The sequence below is a fragment of the Cupressus sempervirens genome, chromosome 10, assembly GCF_028749045.1.
Source record: "Cupressus sempervirens isolate cs-2001-9-10 chromosome 10, ASM2874904v1, whole genome shotgun sequence".
NCBI classification, from domain to species: Eukaryota; Viridiplantae; Streptophyta; class Pinopsida; order Cupressales; family Cupressaceae; genus Cupressus; species Cupressus sempervirens.
In genome coordinates, this window is record NC_143127.1 from 154677268 (window position 1) to 154704995 (window position 27728).

The window sequence follows — 27728 nt, forward strand, 5'->3', positions numbered from 1 at the left end:
TCTTGGGCTATAGATTGTAAGAAATTAACAAAGATGACAATAGCAGTTGCAAACTCTACATCAATAGAACTAATTCTAATCCCAATATTAGAATGAGAAGTGAAGTTAGCTTTCACAGAAGACCAAATATGTGTCTGAGAATCTCTAGTACTTTCAACATCTATTGCCATGGCATATTTGACCTCATCTAGTATTTTGTGTAGGCTTGCACCCTCAACATCAACAACAAGAATCATATCATGCTTTTCTTTGAGACTAACTAGGGAAGATTCATTCCAAGTGTTTCTAGCTTGCAAAACAATTAGATTTTCTTGTAAATGGTTCATTTTTTTTAACAACTCAAAGCATTCCTGATTGACAGTTTGAAGCTTTGATTCTTTTTGTGTAAGAGCTTCTTCTAAGAAAGCTCTATCTTCTTGATTAGATGAAATATCAAAACTTCTTAAAACATTCTTGTCAATTATTTCATCTAAATTTCCTACCTCTGCCTGATCCAATCTAGTTGAATCCATGGAAGCCAATCTCTCCATTTCAAGGAAATCATCCACCAAATCTACCTTGGACACATCATTGAGCTTCTTAGCTTTGCCAATGACCTTTTCTATTTTGATATGATCCAGCTCTGTAATTAGTGCTGAAGCCCATGACTCTGCACTAGGGTCACCATCATTCCTGTCCTCAAAAATGGAAGACAAGCTAGGTGGATTGCTTGTGCTTTCATTTCTTGATCCTTCTAAATGCAACTCAAGTGCAAGTTTTCCTTGATTTTTCCTCAAAGATTCCAACTGTTGTTTAACAGTGGAGAGTTTGGTAGCTGTTCTAGCACACATGACTCTAGAAGCCTTAAGCTCACCATTTTTCTTTGAGAGAGCATCTTTTAGCATCTTGTTCTCTTATTCTATTGCCAACACTTTTCCTATATGGTATTCAGTTGCTTTCTGAGAATGTTCTTTGTGTCTATCATTTAATGTCTCTACTAAAGAACGTGGTGAACCAACACCCTTACTAAGTGACTTCCTCAATTTGATATCCCCATACTCCCTTCCAGTAGTATCTACTTCAAGTTTCATTTGAGCTAGTGTTGTAGGCCCTGTTAATCACTTTTTAAGAAAACCTCTTAGCCTCTGACACTCGGCCTCTAACTTGGTAACTTTCTTAATTGTTTCTATTTGCTGCTTGCTAGCAGCTTGGGAAAATTTCTTACTAATATCCCTTTCATCAATTATTATACCTAGTTCTTTATTAAGTGCATGAAGTTTATATATGAGGCCAAAATTCTCACTTTCTAACATCTCAAGTTTAGTTTGAAGAACTTTAGCCTCATACTCAACTTAGTTTCTGGCTTCTTGCAAATCAAATAATGCTTTTGAATTTTCCTAAAGAGATGTGGATGCTGCATTACTTCTTGCTTCTGCCTCATTTAGCATCTGCTCCAGTTCTACTATTCTAGAATCAAGCTCACATTTTGATTTGTCCCATTCTATAGTATTTTTCACCATAGCCTCATGAAGCTTCTATTCTTGTTCCTCTCTTGAACTCCTAAGCTCCTGTGAAATTACGTGATTGAGTGTCTATATTTTTTTTAATCAAATCATATTTGAGGGTTCATGATGAAGAAACTCTGAAATTAGTGCTCAATATTTTGATTCTATCACAACTTTTTGTTTCACATGTTTAACAAGAGAAAATCCAAACTTTATTGCATTAGGAGAGAAAGTATTTGATTTTGTAAAAGTTTGTTTACACTATATTTATTAATCACATAAAATATGGGAACTTCCTCTATACAGATTCATTAGTACTAATTCAGAGGATTTCGCAACTAAAGTCTACCCCAAGCAATTCTCAAGTGCTATAGTCAAGCTTTGAGACTATCAAGAGAGGTAAAGGGCAACCTAAACAAAAATCTTCCAGTTGTGGGAAGGATTAGTCCAGCGTGGTGGATTGTTATGGAAAGGATAACCTCAAAGTGTTGAAGGAAAATTCATTGGGACCAAAGTTAAGGCGTGAGCATTTGTCTCCTGTAAGATCTTTCCCAAGTAAGAAAACCTATTGATTGTTTCTTTGTCTCCACCACAAGAAAATTTTAACTCCAAAACCCATTAAACATAAGAGGCCCAAACTTAGATTGAATGAGACTGCCAGTTTATGTTTTCTAGAGTCTCTAGCTGGTATCGTACCTATAAAAAAGCTATTTAGCTAAGGAAATCAAATAAAGATTGAAAATATTGAAGAAGCAAAAATAACCTCACCTTCTCATGAATTCACTATAAAAGCCATGGGTGTTGGAGACTCCCCAAGAAAATTCTGTATAGTACCTCCAAATAGCAAAGGATTTCCTTTAATACTAGAAAATTCCAAACACCCAAACCCCAGAATCAACACTTCAATCTAAATATAAATTATATTTTAATGCAAAAATGCATTCACATGTGAAACATAATTCCCACATAGCATAAGAGGGAAGATTGTTTGTACATGATAGTTCAAGCATGAGTCATGGATACTGACCAAGTTAGATTGTTGTGGAAAAAATCTCTAAAAATGGGGCATACGGGTTAAATACTAAAACAAAACCTAGCATAAGATGAACCCAAATGGAAAATAAAATATGGATAAAGAGTAGAGCCTTACAAAAATTCTTTAGGAAGTGGACTTGATATTTCATTGTTCTACAATAGCCTACACATGTCACAAAAATTAGTGCATTTGTCTCATACTGTAATGCTCATACCTTAATGCTCAAGCATTCATTTCAAAAAGTGATGTCTTTTTCTTTTCTTTAGAAATCAATCAAAACAGATACAAAAATGGTCTTTGGGACCATGATTTTGTCCTATTACAACTTCCACATTTCACCAAGGAACTTGCTAAGAAGTGCCATGAAAATCCAGGGAAAAACATTGAAACTATTTTTTATTTAGTTGAGATGGAGGATGGTGAAAGGTGTGAATTGTTACAAATGATAGATTCACAGCTATTAGACATTGCTCATTTTTGTAATCACTTGCCAAACATTGATTTGGCATATGACATAGTTGACAGTGATGATGTGAGGGCTGGAGAGAATGTAATAGTATAGGTCACTCTAGAAAGAGATCTTGAAGGTAGACATGAGTTGGGTCCAGTTGATGCACCAAGGTATCCCAAAGAAAAGGAAGAAGTATGGTGGCTAGTAATTAGGGATTTAAAAAGCAATCAACTACTGGCCATTAAGAGGGTATTGCTCCAAAGGAAGACTAAAGTCAAGCTTGGGTTTACTGCACCTTCAAAGCTTGGAGAGAAGACATATACACTATATTTCATGTGTGATTAAGAGCTTGGGTGTGATCAAGAGTACACTTTCACAGTCAATGTGAATGAAGAAGAAGATGAAGAAAATACAAAGGAATGAATGTTATTTACCGAGTACCATAGTTGTATAAATTTTGCATTAAGTTGCTATGGTCAATATATGATGATGGAGAAAGATTGTGTGGCAAAACTCTACAACTCAAATATACAGGCTCACAGAATAATTTTCATCTAGTAACTTGAATGCTTTTACCATGGGTTTTAGTGATACATGATTTCAGTTAAAAATTTGTTAATAAATAGTTGTTGCCATTGGCTTCACCAATCTATGATTTCAATACAACAAATCATTACTAACGCTAATATTAAGATCAATTACAACATGCTTGCATTTAATGCAACCCATTAATTGGGAATCAAGACTTTAGCAAACAAGCTAAGTGTAATTGTGGTTACTATGTTGAGCTTGTAATAATTTAAATAGTTAATACTATTTTCATAGAGTAGAAGTATTTGGAACCCCCCCTCAATGACCAATTTTTTCTCATGTTCCTCTTTGTGAAAATACTTGAACCTAGAAAGGACCTTGTCCAAATTTACTAAGTCCCTTATAGAAGGATAGACATTAAAAATTGAAAGAAAACCTTTAAATTCTATTGGAAAATTCTCCTAATAATCATCATATGGGATAGATGGAATGAAAGAAACTCAGTAATGGAATGAAAGAATATCATTAATATCAAGACAATTTGATATTTAATTAGTTAGTTTAATTAATTTCTTAGGGAAAATATCTGAGGAACAAAGACATTGCATTAGTGTAGACTATAGTAAATGACTTGGACACTTAGATATCGGGAAATGTGTACTTGTTTCAAATTGAAACATTTAAGTCCCATTGAATTCTCAAGCATTACTGGAAGAAGTAAAGTAGAACAAGATTAAGATATTTGAAGCTTGATAAGTAGGAGATATTTTACACAAGAAGTCAAATTGTATCTTACTATTAGGATTCAGTTGTGTGTTTTTGAGGCAAACAAGCATATTATGATTTAGCAGGTAGGTTTATATTAGAATTATAGTTTATAGAATATCTTGATATCATACGTTTGTACTCCAAATTTGAGTCCCAAACATTTTTTTTGGTATTTGTGCTTTTGAAGTTTTCTTTTGTGTACATTTTGTGTTGTATTAGTTGGTTTTCTAAATAAAAATTGGTTCCCATATTTAACTTTATTCTCACCTAAGAACTCACTAGTGTTATTCCAAGGAGTTTCAAGTAGGAATTGTAACAAAGCAAGCATGTGTTGAGTCAATTTTATCAGTTTCTATGGATTTTTATACTAATCTAAATTATAACATTCATGAGAATCCAAAATTTTTGTAGTTTTTTAAACTGAATTTCTATAAAATGTGCTCAAAAAAAGTACTTTTGAGGATGAAAGTGATGATGATATCGATCTGCATGAATAATTTGGTACTTCAAGCGCTACACCAAAAGTGCTAGAAGAAAATGTTAGTGATGATGAGATTGTTGAATTAGACATTGAACTTGACAATGAAGGAGTTGTTGAACTAGACAATGACCCCCCATAGAAAGTAAGGCTTCGGATGATAATATTTTCTATTGAAAACTAAAATATGTATGTCATAGTACATTCTGAGTCTGAGTTAGTATTGCTTTTAGAGCTTCTACACGATTGATGTTGTTAACATCAACTCCTTAATTAACATATGTAGTTATTAATAGATGGGAAATCCCTCTATTGATGTAATTGAAGAGCAATGAGATTCTACCCAAGTAGCCAAGGGTAAAGCAATGGAGGCAATGTCAAATGGTATAAGTCTTTTCTAATAGAATCCATAGAGTGGTTGTCATATATTATTTTTGGAAGGGTATCACATAGATTTCCTTTTGCATTTGTTCTAATCTCAGAGTTTCTTAGGTGATTTGGAAGAGGCTATAAACCAACTTACATATCATTGGTGATTGTGTCACTTCTTATAGGATCACTAATTGCCAAGGAGGTCTCCCCAACACAAAATACTCAAGTGGCTTTGCACTCGGCCCTAATTGCAACATTCTTTGCTAGGATTTTTCAAGCAAGCATGTGCATTTTTTAGGTTGATGTTTTACATGTCTAATAATACAATAATGTCACTATGCAAGCCTCTCAATATCTATCCTTCATAGGATTCTTCTTTTATAGAGAAGATACATGTGACTGTACATAATTGAGTGGGAGGTTTGCACTAAAAACTTGTCTAATTCAATGGTTTTAACAAGTCCTATATTTCTATTTTTAGTTATGTAATTCTGCTTATTTGGGATGGCATGAGAAAGTCATATTGATTTATATAACTATTTAAAGTTCATGGACAACACTAGAATCTTTTTCAATGGAGCCAAACAACTGGTTTTGGTCACTAATAGTATGTGTCACATCATTTATGATTCTACTACAGGTTGGGATTCACTATAGACTTTCTATCGCATGCAACTATCGTGGGTTTCATGGCTAGAGCAGCCACTATTGTTTCTCTCCAATAGCTAAAAGTAATTCTTGGTCTTCAACATTTACTACAGAGATGGACATATCATCTTCCATGAGATCAGTATGGGGACAAACTCACAAGGTATGTTTATACGCAATGAATCAACAACCTCGTGATTTGAATACATATGGAGTAAAGAATTCATTCTTGAATAAAGTATATTGCCAACTTATTGTTATTGTCTTCTTGTAATTGTATCGATGTACAGTGGAGGTGGGAGACCATAGTGCTTGGAATATGCTTTCTTTCTTTTCTACTCATCACTCATCAAATTGTTAGTATTATAACATAACTTCATGATTCTCTTTTATTTTTCTATCCAAATAATACCTAGCCTTCATAACGAAAAGAAGAAACAACATGGAATGACTGATGTCTAATATGGTGTTGATCTATTTTTTCATTCTTGTGGGTTGATCTAACGAAGTAAGAAAAATCTTAAGCTCTTCTGGATATCAACAGGTACTCCTCTAACATCTGTAATTCTTAGTAGCATGTTGGTGTTCGCTATACATGTTGATAAACATGGGGTTGAGATTGTATGATTTTCTATCACCAACTATTCTATACTATCTTGCATTCATTTCTGCATAATGTGTTCAATTCACTCACATCCAAGTATGGTAGAATGAATCACTTATCAAATCACTTATTATTATGATCTATACATGTTTAGTATCACTACCCAAAAGATACTAGTTATTTAGTGAGTTTGAAACACCTTGGGTATGGAACAATTTTTTTGATATTATGTCTAATTGTTGTTCTAAACCTGATTTTATGGTCCTAAAGTGCATGCTTCTTTTGCTAATGTTTTTGTGGGTGGCTTGAAATAGGTTAGTCACTTAAAAAGTGGTTTGAACCCATTGACCGCTGAATTCTTTGTTTTCAAGGCCAAATACTTAAAGACCCTTGTGAAGGTAGGACTAATAATTAGCATCATCACACTCACTATAGGAGCTAATCCCTTGAATTATGTTCATTGGCTGGTAATTTATTACCTTTGGCTGATTTAAATGAGTTCCGTTTAGGAAGGAATAGCAGTTAGCAGAACTTTTGCACTGTTCAAGAACTACAATATTGATGGCAATAAAGAGATGATTGCCATTGGTATGATGAACATTGTAGGTTTATGCACATCTTGCTACATCACAACTAGTAATTATTGCAATGCATTTAATCTGTTGAGTTACAAAACATTATATGACTGCAATGAGTGTTTATTGCATTCAAAGCATGAAATTTAGTACTAGTCCTAAATTTTCATAGCAATCAAACCATGGATTTTGTATTGATTCTAAGACTTTATATTATTCAAACCATGGATTCTAATGTAAATTCTAGGTTTTTATGGCATTCAAAACATGAACTATAGAAGAATTTATATGGTCTGAAGGGATGTTGCCCCACACATCTCGTCACCACCCTTGTAGTCAAATTTTGTTCTTGGACTCCTGGGATATTATTATTGGGTAAAGCTTAAACGATCTTGAATTTTTTTGTTTTCTTTTGCTATTTGGGGTTCTGGGTTTCTAAAATATCTCAAAAATGAAAAAGAATGTACTGACCAACTCTCTAGTAGGCTCCTCTTAATTAGGTACTTCACATGGGTTGCTAGACCACAAGGTGCTTCCTTTATTCAACAAGTGGTGAGTGCTTAACCTTGAGAACCTTGCAGTCTCATTGTTCGTGTCTTCACGCTTCTCAATCTCGTGATCAAGCACCAAAATCTCTAATGTAGGGCCAATGCTTAACCAGTGGATGAGGAAAAAAAGGAGATTGAGGATGTGGATAAAGATAGACGTTATGTAATTGATGTGTCAATTGTAAGAATTATGAAGAGTAGAAAAGTTTTAGCATACCAACAACTTGTTATGGAGTGTGTTGAGCAACTTGGATGGATGTTCAAGGTGAATTGCATCATTAGATGCTAGATACTTTTGTTTGCATCATTGGTACTTTAGATTTTCTTTCTACTTTCCCATAATGAATGGGTTTATACTTTTGTGAATTTGTAAAAAGTGGTCTTTTCCTTTTTCAATAGATTATCCTTTATCTGTAAGAAAATGATATACCTGGATAAGTAGGCATATTGATTTATCTTCATAGACATATTGGCAACTATTTGATGTATGTTTTCCTCTTTGTAGTGTGTATTTTATGTATGTGGTCCTGATGCGATCATATTTGGCATGGTGGTTCTTTGGAAAGGGAGGAGATACTGGCAATTCCAAGCCCAAACTTCAGATTGTTGTTCCTTCTATGGCTTTTAGTGGAGCATTAATAAGTTTTGTACTGTGCCTAGCAGAGTTGATAAAGTTAATAAGAACTAGACTTTTTATCTATTGTATGTATATAAATTGAACTCTAGAATCCATACCATTGACTATTTGTTGTTTTGCAATGTAGATTGCAAGTTTAGGAGAATGAAAATAGGCAACTGAAAAAGCATCAGCAGATATATGTTGGGCCTCTAGACTGTGCACTGCAAACTCTTAGAAATGAAAGGGTAAGGTGTTAAATTGTTGTTACTATTTGGTATGTAGTTGTAGACCTGCAATATAAATGCTTCACATGGTATCCTTCATTGTACAAGATATTGTTTCATTGTTTTATTGGTGCATAATTTTCTAGGTATAAGGTGTTAACCTCATAATGGTTTTTGACACTTGAGTGCCAATACACTTAACCACTTTCTATATTAGAGCTAAGTACACCATGTATGCCGAGCCACAACATGAGTCGAGTCAATAAAGACTTTAGGTGCCGAGTGATCTTCATGTGCCGAGTAGTCTTCAGGTGCCGAATGACTTTAGGTGCCAAGTAGAATCAAGTGTCGAGCAGATATAGGTGCCGAGTGATATTCAAGTGCTGAGTCACAAATGATGCCAAGCAATACAAAAATGCAACAGGTGTCGAGTAAGCCAGTTTGTTATTAGTGTCGAGCATCTGAAGTCAGCAAGTGCTGAGTAATACAGAATGTACATATGAGTTTGTAACTTCATTGATTCATATGTAAACCATTTTCATGGCCGACATGTGATGAATCTCGAAGGATTAAATGATAAGATCAAATATTTTGTATTTCCTATGCAATCTACATGTAGCCAATAAAAAAAATGGAGAAGGCATGCAACCAATGGAATCAGTGCAAACAATGAGTGGGAAATAGAGATTGAATATGGATCATAGATCCATACCTAACCCTAAATCCTCGAATGTCTTTATAAGGAAGTTGAAATTTCATTGATAAAAAAAAAAGGGAGTGAGTGGATATACAAGGGTGTTAAAAGGACAAACTATTTTAGAGAAAGAGTATCAGATCACAGAGGATCAAGATCAGAGATAGCAGATCAAGTGCTTCTATTCAGCAATCGAAGAATTGTAATCTATTAGGTTTATTATATCTAATATTCTCTAGCAACTACAATGAAAATCCTATGGTGATAGGTTAGCTTAACAACTATTTTGTAGATCCTTTAACTAGGTGATTAAATCCTTTAATAGGGTGACACTTCATGTAAAGTGTTTGTAAATTCTTTAACCAGGTCACTATTGATACAGTGTAAAGCCTTTAAAAGGGCAGGCCTTTAATAGGGAAAACCATCAGAAGTGGTTAAAACCTTATTGTTGCAGTAAAATTTTGTGGGTATCATCCCCACCCCAGTTTTACCTTCTTATTCCTAGAGGGTTTCTGGGTTACCAAAATCTGAAGTGTTATGTGGTGATGCTTATGTGTTTCTCATAATTGTTTGATACATTTATATGCATACAATCTACTTTCAGTTAAAATTTTCAATGGTAAAAATACAATACTTCTGATTCACCCCCCCCTCCCCCCCCCACTCTCAGAAGCATTCTTCCTATTTGAATATTCCAACACAAGGTTTGTTTCATGGTGGCCTAACTACATTTTTTAGGGAGTCTATCGGAAATGCAATTTTCTTCAATACTTATGAATTGAATCATTATCATATGCTTTCACTTATTAGTATGCATGATAAGGTGAATCCCCAAATGAATTCCCAATCTTCTCAATTTTTCAACTATTCTTCTAAAGTTTTTATAGAAGTAGGAGTTGGAGTTGTCTCTAGTGGGCTTGTAGGAATTGAGGTATGTAACCTTAATGTTGCAATTTCAATTTAAGTATTTGAACTCAGTTTTTGTAGATCAAATGTATGCAACAAAACTTGTAATTTTCTTTGCAGTTTTGGTCAGCTATTTTACCTCTCAATGTTGCAAAAACCCATATTCAAATAGCTCCAAATATTAATGCCAGCAGAAATCCTATACACACAATAAGGATGGTAGGACATAAAATTTCATTTTTACATGGACTCTACTCTAGAAAATATGTTTTTAAATTAATTTTTAATAAAGATTTTGACTAGGCTTTTACGATGCTATTGGATTCTTATGATAGCAATTAGGATATCTGTTAGGCTTGATGGTTGGATTATCGAATTGGGTTAATTCATTTATTTGCATGTTTTCTTGTGTTCTAGATTAAAAAATTATCATTCACGATACTGACACCAATTGTTTGCATGCTTATTTTATAGTGGGTATATAGAATGTTCTAATTAAAAGATTAAAATTTAAATATTCAAATACCACGGGACTTAGCTTTTGTCTTTTTGTCTAGGATCTATTCTACTAAGTAGTCTAGAAAACCAATAGATAAATTTAAAAGAAATAAGTGCTCACATTAATGAACATGAAACCATTTCCCAATTCTATGTTTGGCAGATTTATAGAGAACTCAGTTTTAGAGGATTATATGCTAGCTTGGGGCCTACATTGGTGAGATATTTCCTTGCTAATGCTATAGCTATCGTCACTTGGGAGCTTACAAAAAATTTACCGGGGGTGAAATGGTAGTAAGAGCATTACCTTCAGAGATGAATGGGTTTATACCTATGTGAATTTGTAAAAAGTAGTCTTTTCTTTTTTCAGTAGATTGTCCTTTATCCTTAAGAAAATGATATACCTGGATAAGTAGGCATATTGACGTACCTAGGAACTAGCATTATGTCATGGGACTTAGCCAACAATATATTAATACCAAGTATAGTGCACTGTAATGGTATTGTTCATACAATGTTGATATTTACTCAAGAGGACTATTTTTATTTAGTTTTATTCACAAAGTTTCCTTTTCAAACTCAAATGCCTGCAAATGCTTCATGCAATGTCTAGTCTCGAGCCCTAATCACTAGGCAAGCTCCTAGCTCTTATTACAATTTTCTTACTACAATGTCACATCTAGTTTGCATGTGATTCTACTAACCTAAAGGATCCTTAACCACAAACAACAGTAGTCTCCTCTACCCAAGATAATACAACTTTGTTTGGATTTAAACAAGAAAATCGTTGCAGCATTATTATTGAGGATTTGTGTCTGCTCAGAAACTTCTTATCTAAGAAAGCCTTCCTGAGGGTTATGAGCTTGTCTATTTCTCCTTTACGTCAAATTTTCAATGTGAGCATGTTGCTAAGAGCCTACCGAAGGTTACAAATGCAAAGTGAACTAGTTTTTGATTGCCTCTTTTATTAGAGTAGATTTACTTGTGGGGTGTAGAGCACATGGAGAGCTTTCCTGCTTATTTAGAGTTTTGTTTCTCATCCTTTTCCTGAATATCATATCAAATAAAATGCAAAGAGCTTGCACAAGTTGGTATGATTCTCTTTCTAATTTTGGCAGATAGAAAACTATTATGGTTTGAGACTATGTTCAACATAATTTACAACCTCAACAAGAGTTGGAATCCTAGTTTTATACATATGTGGCATTGGTTGCAGTAACAAGAATATCACTACATCATCTGGATATATTCAACAAATCAATATGCATATCCTACAATATTGTCTTGCCATTACATGACATTTCATGGAGGCAATCAATAAAATAGTTCAAATACCTTACCTATGATTCCACATTTTGCATGCATGTCTACTAGGGCAATTGCAACTTAAACAAATATATTCTCTCAATATATCTATTTTGTGCATATCCAACAACCATGGATTTTGATGACCACATTACATTTAGGCATCTTGTCAAACAGTTCATGTGACTTATCTATGCTTCCATTTTGCAAGCATGTCTCCCTAGGAAAATGCTACTACTTCATCTACACTTTTTGACAAAATCCTTTATGCTTTGATGGATGCCTATAGCTTATCCCAAAGATCTCATTTAGCAATTATGAGATGATCAATCAAGAGGAAATAGTTGAGAGCTTAGAGTGACACAATTTTTAGATGATCATATGAAATGAAATGGGCGTGTGAGTAGAAAGAAACTAGAAAGAAATTGTGTATAGGTTAAGGCATGAAATGGATGGTTTTGGAGCATTCAGCATAGACACTTAGCATTCAACACATATCATTATTCGAGATTAAATGGGTGTGTGGGATTATACACATAGTGAATAATAAAGGAGGGAATTGTTGTCGAAAACCTTTCTAATGAGATAATGTGTTATGAGCTCTTCATCAGTGGGATGGAACGTGAATCAAGGAGGCAGTTGTGCATCACCCATATCATGACTGTAACTAAAGTTAAGAGCAGTCATGATATGGGTGATGCACAATTGCCTCCTTGATTCACGTGAAGAGAATTCAATAATAGAGGCTCTTAACTTTAGTTACAGTCATGATATGGGTGATGCACAATTGCCTCCTTGATTCACGTTCCATCCCACTGATGAAGAGCTCATAACACATTATCTCATTAGAAAGGTTTTCGACAAAAATTTCACAAGAAGGGCCATTGTTGAAGTGGACCTCAAGTATAGGCCTAAAAAAATTTTGACCAATGCTTGGAAATTTTGTCCCAAGCATTGGTCAAAATTTTGACCAATGCTTGGTTGTTTTTGACCAAGCATTGGTTGAAATTTCAACCAATGCTTGGCAATTTTCTACTTTTGACCAATACTTGGTAGTTTTTGACCAAGCATTGGTCAAAATTTTGACCAATGCTTGGTAGAACTTGTGCCAACATGTTTAGAAGGTTTTGACCAATGTATTGGTCAAAATTTTGACCAACTAGTAGGTTGGTAAAAATTTTGACCAAAAAATTATTGACCAATGGGTTGGTCAAACGTGGTTGAGATTTGGTCAAAAATTGGGTCAAAATTTTGACCAGTAATGGTCAAAAAATGACCTCAAACGTACTAGTGCCATATGTTGTGGCATTATGTGCCTGCGGTGCCTCCATGAATGCCACTTGCATGCCTCTCCCTACATGTTGTGCGCATCCACGTCCATACACCCACTTTTTTTCATTTCTTTGAAATTTAAAAATGAAAAAAAAAATTAAATAATAAATAATAAAAAGTCAAATAATAAATAAATAAAAATGCCCAAATTGGGCGTTTCAATTTCTTTTTTAGTTTCAATTCAAAACTTTTACGTTTCGTAGTAAGACTTTTTTCCTATGACGTGTAGGTGATCAAATGGCATCCACATTGGAGTAGCACCCAAACCCATTGTGTTCAAGTTCAAGGGTGTACCCTTGAAGTTGAGATTCCATGATGACTACATAGAAATCAAAGACACTGACCTGAGACACATGTATTTGGGAGAATTCCTAAGAATTTACAAGAAGCTAATAGAGAGATCAGCTTTGGTATCCACATTGATCCATTTTGGATTGGTAAGTGCAACGTCACACCCCATATCAATACAACCAGTTGAACTAATCATGGCCTTTTCATAGCATTTTTTTCTTAATAAAAGAGTAGTCAAGAGTGTCATTGGAGAGGTGGTGTTGGATCTATGACCTAATTGTATATGCTACTTTAGTATGTTAGAAACACTAAATTAAAAAAATCAAAAGCATTTGCATACAAATTTAACATAACTTCATGAGAGACAAAGTGAAGTCCTCAAATGAGAATATGAGCCATGGATAGGCTCTCTCAATGAGGATGATCACTTGATGTAGAGGTGTGTCTAATAGCTAAGATGGCTTGATTATGTATGTATGCTCAAATGCTCAAATGGGCTTCAATGGAGGATTTTTGATAGATTTTGGTGAATGGATTTGATGTAAAAATGGCTTCTCAAAATGGAATTATGGCTTTACTTTCTAAATTGTTTTCAAATGGCTTGGGAGATAATTCCTTAAATAGGAAAAGGGCTTGAGGGATCAAGGGCTAGGATGCAAGGATGGGAAAAAGCTTATGGAAGGTTTAGATTGAATGAGAGGAGTGCACATGGATTGTGCTTCCTTATAGCCAATCAGGGAGTGACACATGTCACAAGGTCATTGGTTAGAGCAAGAGGGGTTGAGGGGTCAAAAAAGGAGGCTCAAAGCTCATAAAGACCCTCATAATGGCTTGTAAGGGAAATGAATGGGCTTGTAAGAGTCATTTATGGCTTTGTGGGCTTCATAAAATTTTATGGTTGGGATATTTTGAGGGGATAGACTTTGGCTTGGCTTAAAAAGTCTTAAGCTTGTTTAGGATTGTGCAAATGATTAAGGGTAGGATTAGAGATGGCTTAGGATTAGATTAGGCTTGTTAGAGATGGGCAAGAGGATGACATTTAATGGGGGTGGGTAAAGGAAGAGATATTTGTTGACTTTGACTTGGGTTAACAAGTCTTAACCCATGTTTAGGGAATGTGACAAGGTTAGGAGGGGATTAGGATTAGGATTAAAGATAAGGATTGACATCTTCTAGAAGAGTCTAGGCTTTGGATGAGGATGAATACTTTCTAGAAGAGTCTAGAACTTCCTAGGATGAGGATAAATAAGGTTTTTAGGAAATAAATAAAGCTTTATTTATTTCAAGGGTTTGGGTTGAGGAGATATTTATTAAAATATTTTTAATAAACATGAGGATTAATATTTAATTTGAATTAAATATTTTGAGTTGGGATTAGGGGTAAGAAATGATGGGATTAGCCTTTAATCAAAATTAAAGAAGGATTAGAAGATTTTGGAAGAGGTTAGTGGTCTTAAGGAAATTGGCCAAGTTTTGGGCAGAAAAAAAATAAATTATTTATTTTGTGATTTTTGGTCAATTTATTACTTAAATAATTAATAAATAAGGAAATAATGTTTAAATAAGATTTAAACATTTTTGGGAGGGATTCCTTAATTAAATATTTTTAATTAAGATAAAGGGATTTAATGGCATAAAAATTAATAAATTAATAAATGATGATGTCATCAGGGACTTTTTTAGAAAATAAAAATATTTTATTTTTTAAAGAATTTTTAGGTGTCTACACTAATAACATTGAGAGGGTCTTTCATCTCCCAAGAGTGGACTAGTTTATTAGGCTCTCATATGAAGCAACTAAGAGATGGTACAGGGAGCACCAATAGGAGGCATTAGACATAATACAATCTTCTTATCTTATTGAGAAACCTTCGAGGGGAAAGATAACATGCAAAGTGGATATGACCCAAGGATACATGAAGGAGGATATCAGTTATTCCATAATTCTATTGAGTAGAGTTATGGGCTTACCTACAACATGCCACCTCAGCACCTTCATGGTCAATTTCATTGAGACCATCAGATAGGCGAAGATACCACTAGATTGGGCTACTACACTAAGTGAAAACTTGTGTGAACAATTGAGGATAGTGAAGGACAAGAAGAAGTTTTAAATGAATTCTTACATGCTATACCTACTTACAACAAGGGAAAAAAACTATTCCAGTTTGTATAGGAGAGGTAGTATGTTGGATCCTAATGCCTGGCCATACATAGTCTATCCTCTGCTAGTGAAGAAGAAGCTCTCAGTGCAAAGGAAAGAGTAAAGGATTGTGAATGATGCGTTCATCATTGCAATCATTTAATTCATTAAGGGAGACTATGGGAATAGGTTATCTGATGAAGCCAAAGCACAAATCATAGCTCTCAGAGCCTACTTCATCTAGTTCAAGACATTCACATATCTTTGGGTAGTTGATGCCTCCATCAATCCTAAGAAGCTCTAGAGATACCCAATGACAAACTAGTGTTGTTGGACATTTTTTGACATATTGGGTTGACATATGAGAAAATAAAGAGGCAATAGAGACCTTGCTGGGCATGGCCATTGGTCATTAGACCATATCAGGTGAAGTGGAAGCAAGATATTTTGTCCTTCAAATGGGAGTGGGAGAACTATCCCCTTCAAGAATACAACTCTCCCTAGCCCTATTATGACAATGTTGCGAGACTGGAGAGTCTAGTAGGAAAGGATTTCCATCATGAGGATGTTGTTGAAGATCATAGGATGAATTTTGCAAGTGACTATGATGTTTGCATAATGGATTATTGTAGAATGAATTTGTATCTAGCATAGAAGGCTCTCCAGTTGAACATCCCAAAGGGGATAAGGAAACAAGATTCTAAGAAATTACTAGACCCCCTATTCAACACTAACAAAATTGGTGAAAGATCCATTATTAATGTTGAGGTTGATAGAGAGGAGGCTGATGATATTAATTATTGAGCGAGGCATGTCATCAGAATGACAAAGAATTGGATCAAAAAACCTTTTCCACTTGATCCAATTCTTGATACAGTGATCTTTCACGCACATGCTCACCCAAAAAGAGGTAGAGGAAAGAAAGTCACAATTTGTACCTTCACCACCCAGTCTCCTATCAAGCTAGAGATATTGTACCATCTTGATCACTCAGTTGGATATTATCACCCTCTCGAAAGGAAGGGAAAGAACAAAACAAAGAGGACCTCCCCTCATAGTATTTAAGTAGAATAAGTTGTAGAATAGACACCTCCCTGAAAGCAAGAATAGAATGTACAAGGGTTTGATGATACTGGAGCTCCTCAAGTCTAGGATGAACCTTAGTTACCTCCTATTGTGTCTAGCCAATCGAAAGAGGGTGAGATTCTAAAGGCCACCATTCCTTCTTTGTAAGAAGAGCTAGCTTCTCCTTCTACCTCCAAGAAATAAAAGAAGAGGATTAAGATTTACATGAAGAAAAGTTAAAGAAGTAGTACAACATTAGTGCCTAATCCATCTATTCTTGAAAGCATTTTGGAAGGAGACAAAGAGGAGAAGGAAGAAGAATAAGAAGAGGAAGAGGAACAAGTGCCCTTATAGGGAAGAACTTGGCTAGCTAGAGCCATAGAGTTGCAAAGGAGAAAGAATGCAAGGGGTACCCTGCCATCCACTCAAGCAGAACCCTTAGAGCTCTCTTCTTTGAAAGATAAAGTACAATAGTGGGTGGATGAGAAAAGTGAATAGGGCAATTATTTTTTCTCAATGTCAAATTTTGATTTCATGCTCATAGGTACAAAGTTGATCAGGCATAAGATCAGGGACACCTATATAGGTGAACCTTAATAGGAAGACTAGACACAAATGCCACATGATATACAGGGTCCTAATTTTACTCCTCCATCTACACCATGAGTTACAATGGTGGAATAGGGATCGATGACTTCTCCATCTCAAAGTTTAGAGGGAGAGAAGGTTTAGAAGGAACCATCATTAGAGGAGCAACTAGAACTAAGGGTGACTGATAAAGTGTCATAGGAGGGACAAATGGTGGAATATTCCCAACCACCTTCCCAAGACACTGAGGTGCAAGCTATAGGATCTATGGAGATTGAGATTGTAGAAGAAGAGCCCTCCAAACAAGATATAACTCCCAGTAGAAGCAACAAAGGGAAGGAGGTTGTAGAACATACTCCATCATCAAGAGCTAGGTCCTTAGCAAGACACATCCCTAGATGGATTTGAAAGGAAATAATGAGGAGTACTAAGCCTCAATTTCTTGCTTCAAAGGATGACATTTGTGACATTGTAAAGATCTTGAATAAACCTGAATCTCCATCACACAAGGTGGCACCGTTTGCATTTGTCACCAACACATGAAGCCAAGAATTATTTGCACAAGTGGCTCTCCCTCTTGAAGGCACATATGCGGAAGGCCTTAGACTCAAAGATTATGAATTTAAGGATGTTATGTTGGGGAGGCCTACATGATATTCAACCAAACAAATGATGGCTATGGGAGTCAAAGAGGTCCTTAAGTACATTGAACAAGAACTCCAAGAACTTCATAACCAGGTTGAGATCCTAAAGGGATATCTAGCTGAGGTAGTTGGTCCTCTAGATCTTGAACAACCTTAGCAAACCTTGAACATTGTACTTAGAGAAGGGGGAGGTGTAAAATTTGATCCATTTTTGAAGGCTTGTCAAGAATGGTGATAAATTTTTGAAGAGAAAGGTGTTACAATCATCACGGTGAATTTGAAGTTACTGCATGCTATGTAGGAGAACATGAATAAGATCGTAGCAATTTTGAAGCAGGACTTTAGTATCATGGATGAGGTATGGGCCTAGAGTAAGGATTTTTAGACTCTACAAGCCACAAAGTGCCAAAGATACCAAGTTTTGATTGATGTATATACCAAAGAAGAATTAGATATGATCAATGATTGGATAGAGAAAATAGTAGATAGCAATAAGGTAATGAGAATATTACATGAGGAGATTCATCAGTTGAAGGACCAAGCCCGAGAGTGAATTATGGAAGCAAAGATACATTATAGTGATGCATGCTTGGATGTTTTTGAAGATGAGGAACAAGAAAATTTGTTACCTATAGAGATGATAGTGGAGAATTTCAAGAATATTTTTGTGAAGATTTTTGATGATTAGGACATCTGACAAGCCTTCAAGACTGAAGAAGCATTGTTAGAATTGGATACCAAACTCAAGGATTTTGTTGATACCTAGATTGAGGTAGACAATTATAGACAAAAGGTAAAAGATAAATATGAGGCTTTAGATCTTCTATATGTGGCTCAGATTATTGAGATGATAGAGAAATTCAAGGGAAAACATCCAAAAATAGCTTTGGAATGGAGAAGAACAAAATCCAAGATGCCAGAATTTCAATTTTGACACTTAGTAAAAAATTTTTTGACCCTGTCGAGGTCCGCAGCTCTATAGGTTCATAGTTCCATAGCTCTACAATTTAGAGGTGCATCGATAGTTAACTACTTGTTCCAAAAATAGCACTTCCCATGCATTGAGAATGCATTCTGACGATAGTTTATCTTTGACACATGCCTAGTAAAGGACCAACTTCTATTTTTGGCACCTCCAAACACTTCTACTTTGACTAAAGGCTTCCTCCTCTTTCTTCTCTCATATTTTCTTTGTTTTTAAATATAAATGGCTCATGCATCCAATTAATGAATAAAATATGGATGGAGTCCCTCTAAGCATCAGATTAACTATTAGATTGTATATATTTAGTTTGGTTTAATGTCTTAAAAGTATTTTATTGCATAAAGATATCTCTCACTCTCAACACAAATTAAGGGGATGATTTCTTATAAATACCCCATTTTAATATGTAACAAGGGCAACCATTATTATGCAATAAAATTATACTTTTGGTGCTAGCATTCAAAGTGTAGTGATTCTTGCCTAAATGTGCCATTATTTTGCAAATTTTGTTCATGAAATTGTGATTGAGCCAAAGGTTTATTGCATTATTTTTGGTTGTGTGATCTTTTAGCTCTAGTGTTTGCTATAGATTTACGAATTTTGCTAATGTATCAAGCTTGAGAAGAGATCATCAAATTGTGTTTGTATAACTTTTCATCTCACATGAGCACACTTTCTATGGCCCTAAGATTTGATGAGAGGTGAAATATCATACGATTGTTAAAGTTTCTCACCAACGATTGCATCAGTGGATTCTAGGAAGTGTTGCTCCTATTTACATTGGTTTCCTGCCAATTTATTTGAAAGCTTAACTTGCAATGTGTTGTTTTCTATAGCCTATGTCCATTAGGTTTTTAATTTCATGTTATTTCAATTTCATGTTATTTTCTTTCTCTTTCATTATTTTCTTTACTAACCCCTTTTTAGAATAGGAACTCATTTTAGTTGCATTGTTAGATTACATTCATTGAAAAATAGAAAATACAAAAATATTTTTCTTTTGTGTGTTATTTTGAGATAGTGAATCAATTTTACTTCATTCTGAGATCAAAATAGAACTAATAAAGTCCTCCTCATGAACAATCACATTTATCTTCAATTGAGCAGATTTTGGTACATTGTAAGACAAATACTAAACCTTGGAGTTGATCCCAAAAGATTAGCTTTTCAAGAGAGGAATTATGCAATGGATTCCTACTATTGACCTCATGCATAATGACTATCCAATAGAAGTGGCACTAGAAGGAGGGCCTTTAGAATCCTGGAAAGGAAGAAAATTTGTCAAAGTTTCAAAAAGTTTAACTTCTACAAAAATATGCACTTCACACAAGTTCAATTTTTTTTTGAGTTTTTGAGAAATTTAGGTTTGCAAATTTGTAGGTATGTAGGTCCATAGATCTTCAAGTTCATAGCTCCATAGATCCACAACTCTGTAGGTGCACGAGTGCACAAAACTCTGTGGTGTGCAAAATTTAGAGAGGTGAGAAAGTGTACTTCTATAGAGGTGCGGTTTTTCCAAAATTGATGCAAGCTGGAGCATATTGATCCAAAATCCCCATTTTAGCAAGCATTAAGGTCTATGCCAACTACACACAAGTTTCTTGAGCTTACCCACTTTCACAAATCATGTAGTGATAGAGGAATACCCTAAATTCAACCACTTCCATTCAAACTTTCATCATCTTCTTCAACTCCACCTCCACTCCAACCACCAAGTGGACCACCACATATTCCAATAGCTACTCCTCAATAACCACCATTAGGTCTTCCAAAACCTCCAATGGCCTTTTTTGCAAATGTTGTAGACTCACCAATAAACTTGAGAGGTGCACTCCATGACCTCCCTAAGAATATCAAGAAGTTTTTCCCCAGATTCATCTATGGTGAAACATGAATTGTCAAAGATCATGTCAAGGTATTTAAGGAAATTTGCAACTACAAGCAGGTTGCTAATGAGGATGTGGTTCTCCATTTATTACCCTACTCTTTGGGGGACATTGCCTTCAATTGGTACATTAATTTTCCATCTAGATGCATTGGAGATTGGGATACTTTCAAAAAATTATTCTTGGAACAATTCAAAACATTCATCAACCTAGTTGTGATACATCAATAATTCATATCAATCAAAAGGGACCCAACTGAGATATTTTCCCACTTCAACCACTGCTTTCATATGGCATATCGCAAGCTAGTGATGCCATACACTATATTAGTTGAAGCTACTATTTAGATTTATCTAAATTCTATGGACCAACTTACTACAATTTTTCTAAGACTTCTTGCAAAAAATATCGACACATTGGATAAAGTCTTTGTAAAGGCAATTAACTTTACTAAGCAAGCTAATCCTAATGGAGGAGGATTAATGCTTCCAGCTCTAGCTATCACAACAATGCCAACATACCCTACTGGAGTACCCACAATGCCTAGTTAGTTCATACCTATGAATCTAGTTCCATTAAAATAGGTACTCACTCCACAAAATCTCACTCTAACATACCCAAGGTTTGAACCTCTGAAAGCTGCTTTCTTTGAGCAAAAGGAAACAACACCCACTGAAGTAGAAAATAACCTTATTTTAGAAGTTGGTCAAATGAAGAAGACTATGTCACAAATGAACAATGAATTAACACATCTTATATTGTCGCAAGGACAAAATAATAACTTCCAAAGAAACAACACTGGCCCTTACAACAACAATTTTGGTTAGAATTACAACAAGAACTTCAATAGGAAAAATAACAAAAACAATGTAGGAAACAACAGTAGAGGAAACAACTTCAATCCTCCTAATTGCAACAATGGAACACCTGACCAAATAATAGAATCATTCCTACTGATAACAACAACAACAACATTCAATATGCTGGTATCAATCAATATTATGATAGCCAAAATGTTCTTAACAATGATGGTTCATATATAATGGCAATCAAGAGATGAATAAAAATTCACAAGTAAATGACAATCCTCCTCCTATACAATTCAATGCTAGGCTATTGGAATCCTACAATTCTACATATAATACACAATTGAAACAACCAGCAAGTGAGGAATTCTCATTCCCATTTAGCCAAGAACTAGACCTTCAGCGTGATGAGATGTTTTCCTTTTGTAATGATAATCAGAATACATACAATTCTAGAAATAGAAAGGATCCCTTGATGAATGGAATTCCTCCAGCTTTACAACCAACTCCACCTGATCCAAGAGCAAGTAATAATCTACCACTAGTAAAACTAGTGTATAGAGGACAATAGAATTAGAATCAAGTGAATCTACCAACAATACTAAAGAATCTTTCTTGGTCCACTAAAAAGTTCAATATGGTAGAGGATTTGAAAAGGACTAAGGCCAATATGTCCATGTTTGACATGTTACAGAATTGTCCACAACAACTAGAAGCTCTTATGAAGACATTGGATCACACAAAGGTTTCCCACAATAGGAATATTGTTCCTCAAAAGATAGTATCTCAACAAGTGAATGTTGCAAAAGCAATGCCCACTATGTTCAAAGAAAAAGTTGAGGTACCCCCATTTTTGCTTAGCCTTAGGATCTATGGGAAAAATCTTCACAATTGCCTCATTGATTCAAGAGCTTCATGTAACATAATGCCTTTATCAATAGCTCAAAGGCTAGGAGTTAGTCCTCAACCCTCTAATTGAGTGGTGATATAGTTGGATAAAATAGAGGTAAAAGTCATTGGTGTATTGAAAGATGTATGGATACATTTGATAATTGAACCTTAGATTTAGGACATTATTGATATACATGTGGTTGATATCCCAAAAACATATGGGTTACTTCTGAGTAGAGAATGGATGAAATGTCTGAGAGGATGGTTTTCAATAGACTTCACTCAATTGTGGTTATTATGGAAAGGATTGAACAATCAAATCAAGATAGATGTTGAGCCCAAATTGAAAATGATAATTATAGATTACAATGCCTTGAATGATATAGCATTCTTACAATTGGATTTGGGTTCATACAAAGTAATGGTATTGGATATGGTTCCAACCAATACACCTCAAGATCATAATGAAGAACCTAAGGTGTCGGTACCTAAAAGTGAAACCATGACATAGTTCATAGACAGTACGATGACTAATTTACAATTTTTAGGAGAAGAAGTTCATCCTAGCATCCTCCTCCTTCCTAAATTTTGTTGATTACACAAAGTTAGTCACTCTGAGTTTGAATGATTCTCATGCCAAGAAGCAGTTGCGAAGGTACTAACACACATAATGGAAAACAACGATAAAAGGACCTCAATAGTTGAATTCATACAAAGCCAAAATTTGGTGAACTCATCCAATATTGTTGAAAAGATCAAAGAGGAAAGTGAAGATCTAAATGTGTCATACAATGATGCCTCTTTAGATGGTGGAGGTTTGTCTTCTCCACCTCCTTGGATGATTAAAATTCAAAGAAGAAGATGATATGTAAAAGGTAAAGGATGGACTTCAGTAGTCATTCATCTTGAACCTAAGGTTGAGGAAATCAAAGAGTTGATAGGGGACAAACAAGAAAAACACACACTTCCTCTATCTATAGATTATGAAGGGGAGTCATCAAGTCCTATGCAAGGAAAGTTACACTAGATTCCTAAGAAATAGTCATTCAAGGCTCAAGTAAAAGAGAATTTAAGGATGAATAAGCATAAAGTCAGAAAACCCCAAGAAAATGCAATTTGGACACTCTGCTTTGATGGTTCCATGTGCAAGTTGGGAGTCAGTGTAGGTATCAAGTTGGTCAACACAAACGGTAGGTCTTTCCATGCCGCATATCGATTAAAATTTAGATGTACTAACAATGCTATATAAGACAAGGCATTAATTTGAGGACTTCTCTTTGCACTGGAGAAAGGAGTCACAGCTCTCATAATCAAAGGGGATTCTCAATTGGTCATATGACAAGTAAAATTGATGTACTCTTGCAATGATAAGAGGTTACTAGCTTATAGAAAAAGGGTATGGAATATCTTGGATGATTTTGAAGCTTTAAACATCAAATCCATTCCAAGAAGAAAGAACATGGTAGCAGATGCTCTTCCCATTTCAACAAGTGCTTTGCAATTAGTTGAAAGAACCAAGTTTAAAAGATTTTCAGTGGAATTTGTATTTCAAGATGATCAATTCCATCCATTCTTGATGATATCACAAACTTTCAGGTCTTTCAAGATGATCAACATATACTTGAGTTTATCATGAGTAGTCACCATTTTGAGGGACAAGAGATTGATGATACACTAGATGAAAAACCTAAAGATAATGACCTTAAGGATGAAGATAGGATTCTTAATAAAAAAACCAAAACTATTCCAAAAGGAATGGTTGAACTAGAATGCATCTTTGATTGCGATGAATCAACACTCAATAGAAGGGTAACCCAAAAAAAGGGAATCAAAGAACATGACTCATAAAATTTTAGTACTGATGAAGAACCAAAAATGGTATAGATAGGAAAAGCATGCAATCAACAAGAAAGAGAAGACATGCTATAATTACTTATCGAGTATAAGGATGTTATTTCTTGGAGCTATGAAGAGCTAAAGACTTACGATCCTAAGATTATCACACATGACATCTTGCTCAAACTAGACACCAAACCATTCTGACAAAGACAAAGACCTGTAAATCCTATCATTGAACCACTGATCATGAAAGAAGTAAAGAAGCTACTAGATGCTAAGATCATATTTCCTATATGCCATTCCACATGGGTGGAAAATTTGGTTCCTGTGCAAAAGAAGATTGGAGAGATTTGTCTTTGTGTTGACTTTAATAACTTGAATCTAGCATCCTAGAAAGACAATTATCCTTTGCCATCACTTCATAAGGTTCTTAAAATTGTAAATAGTTCAAAAATAATGTCTTTCCTAGGTAGATATTTAGGATATAATCAAGTGATGGTCAATGAGAAAGATAGGCTAAAGATGGCCTTCACAATGAAGTGGGGAACTTTTGCCTACAGAAGAATGCCCTTTGGACTAATTAATGTAGGAGCTACATTTCAACAAGCAATGGATGAGAATTTCAAAGGGTTGATCAACATATGTATAGTTGTCTACATTGATAACTTAGCTATCTTTTTGAAAGATCGAAGTACCCACATTACTGATCTGAGACAGGTATTCAATAGATGTTGTAAATATGGCATATCTCTCAATCCAAAGAAATTCTTTTTTGGAATTACTAAAGGAAAGCTCCTGGGACATGTCATTTCTAAAGTTATAATCTCCATTGATCCTGACTGAGTTGAAGCTATTGTGAAATTAGTACCTCCACACAATTGGAAGGAACTAAAGTCTTTCTTCGTAAAGATAAACTTTGTGTAAAAATTCATAAGTGGATTTGCAAAGATAGTTCATCCCTTTAATGATTTACTCAAAAAGGGGGCTAAGATGAAATGGGTTCTAGAGATAAAGATATCATTTGAAGATATCAAGGTTGATATTTCTACGACCCCTGCCTTGGTGAGTCCTAATTACAAGTTACCTTTTAAGATTTATTCCTTTGCTTCTGAACAGTCTTGTGCAGGGATCTTGACACAAAAGAAGGAAAAGAGGATGAAAGACCAATTGCTTTTATGAGTTGCCCCTTGAAGAATGCAAAATTGAATTATTCAAACCTTGATAAACAATCCTTTGCATTAATCAAGGTGATGAAGAAGTTCCATCATTATATATTGAGAAGTAAGGTGTATGCAATTGTACCTAATCTAGTAGTAAGATGCTTTTGATGAAGAATAAACTCGATGAAAGGAGAGGAAAGTGGATGGCTATACTCCAAGAATTTGACCTTCAAATTCAATCTACGAGATTAGTCAGAAGTCAAGGGTTGTCAAAGATGATAGCTGATAACCAAGATGGAAATGAAAAGGAATTCAAGTTTGACAATGAAACAAACAAAGATGATCAGAAGAAGATGGTTGCATCACAAGTTGACATTAATTAGGGTGTGGTGATAGATGTTTTGTATCAAGACATTGTTTATTATCTTCTACAACACCAATGTCCTAGTTGGATGAATAGTTCACAATGTAGGGGACTTAAAATGAAGTGTGAATCTTATATGCTACATGACAACAAGTTAGAAACTATGAAGGGATTTATCTAAAGTTTCTAGGCTATGAGGAAGCAAAGGAAGTCTTGGAACACTTTCATGATAAGTATGGTATAAGACATGGTTCGGTAGAATCAACAACCCACATGATTCTAACATCGGATTATTTTTGGCCCTCAATATTCAAAGACACTTTTGAGCATGTACACTTTTTCCATATCTATCAAACCAGTGCCAATAGAGAAAGGAGTCTGGCAAATCCCTTATAGCCTATGTATGAGATACACCCCTTTGCAAAGTGGGGGTTGGATTTCTTTGGTCCGGTCAACCCACCATCATCAACTAGACATGCATTTATACTCATAGCCATGGATTACTATACACAATGGACAGAAGTAGAAACATTTAGAAATTGTGATGCTAAGGTGGTAATAGACTTCTTGGAAGAACACATTGTTATTAGATTTGGAATGCCATTCATCCTTGTGTGCAATAATGGGTTTACTTTCACATCCACACTCCTGATCCAGTGGGCATTTGAAAATCAAGTCATTATCAAGTTCTCTTTGAATTACTACCTGCAAGGAAATGGGTTAGCAAAATCTATAGACAAGGACTTGATCACAGTAATAAGATGATTATTGAAGGAGAATCCTAGGGATTGGCATACACAACTCAAATATGCCTTATGGACAGATCAAGTGAGAGTCAAAAATGCTTTGGTGACTTCTCTATATTTTCTTGTCTATGGATAAGAGCCAGTATTTCTGCTCAACCTCAAAATTTCTATTTTGAAATTCATGAGTGGGTATGCTGAGGATGTTGAAAAAGTAAAAATTAGATTGATGAATCTTTTAGAGATGGACGAGAAATAGACAGTGGCATTGGAGAAAATGGCTAAACATCATGCTATTGTGAAAAGATGGTTTGACAAGAGAGCTACAATTAAATCATTCAATATTTTTGACCTTGTCCTACTCTAGGATAAGGTGAAAGAAAAGCCAGGCAACCACACTAAGTTTCAACACTTGTGGATGGGCCCTTATTAGATCATGAAAATTCTCGAAAAAAAACACTTTTAGTCTCAGTTCCTTACAAGGGGAATTTCTTCCCTTGCCCATAAATGGGTAGTTTCTAAAGCATTATTTTGAAGCCTAAAACACACCAAAAAAGAAAAAGTTAGATTTTATTTCTAGATTTAGCTTAGATTTTTATTCCTGCAAAGTGTGTTTATTTCTACAAGTGTGTTTGCTTTCATGTTGCGTGTTTTTTTTAGTCATGTGTTTCCTTTCAAAGTTGTGCCAGTCCTGGGAGGTGAGGTGTACTCAATATTTTTTCTCAAGATTTTACCAACCACAGTTTGGTTCCAATTTAAAGAAGAGGTATTTCTTTGTCAAAATATTTGGAAGATTGTGTGTCTTATACCAACTAGAAACCAACATTTCTCGTGGAAATAGGGGACTTTCAGTCTAGAAATTAGAAGTCTAGAACAAAAAATTCTCAACACTTTGCAAATTTAAAAATTTAATTATTTTATGTTTTTTTGAATTGGAGTCACAGATGATGAGGGATGATCCAAACTTCAACTAGATCAAATAGGAGGGGTCTCCTCGAAAGGTTGCCAAGATCATTGTTTGGCATGAGAGTTTTTGAAAGTTCTAAAAGAGGAATGCAAGGGATGTTCACAAGAGATCAAATCTAACAAATGACACTAATGTCCTGAATACATAGTCTAAGCATAGTCAAGATACAAAAAAAGAAAAAAAAAAAGAAGAGAAAATATGGTATTAAGATTCAAGGATTTTAAAGATCTGAAATGGCAAAAGACACGTCTTCAAAATAAAGTATCATGTATTCAAAATATTG

The 27728-nt window shown here is 34.8% G+C and overlaps 2 pseudogenes; one reads left to right on the plus strand and one right to left on the minus strand.

The window, feature by feature from the left end:
• LOC149533041 (CBL-interacting protein kinase 5-like) overlaps window positions 1-830 on the minus strand; it is a 107553-nt pseudogene extending 106723 nt beyond the window's left edge.
• Window positions 831-5883: 5053 nt separating this feature from the next.
• The window catches only part of LOC149533042 (septin and tuftelin-interacting protein 1 homolog 1-like), a 112244-nt pseudogene continuing 90399 nt past the window's right edge, over window positions 5884-27728 (plus strand).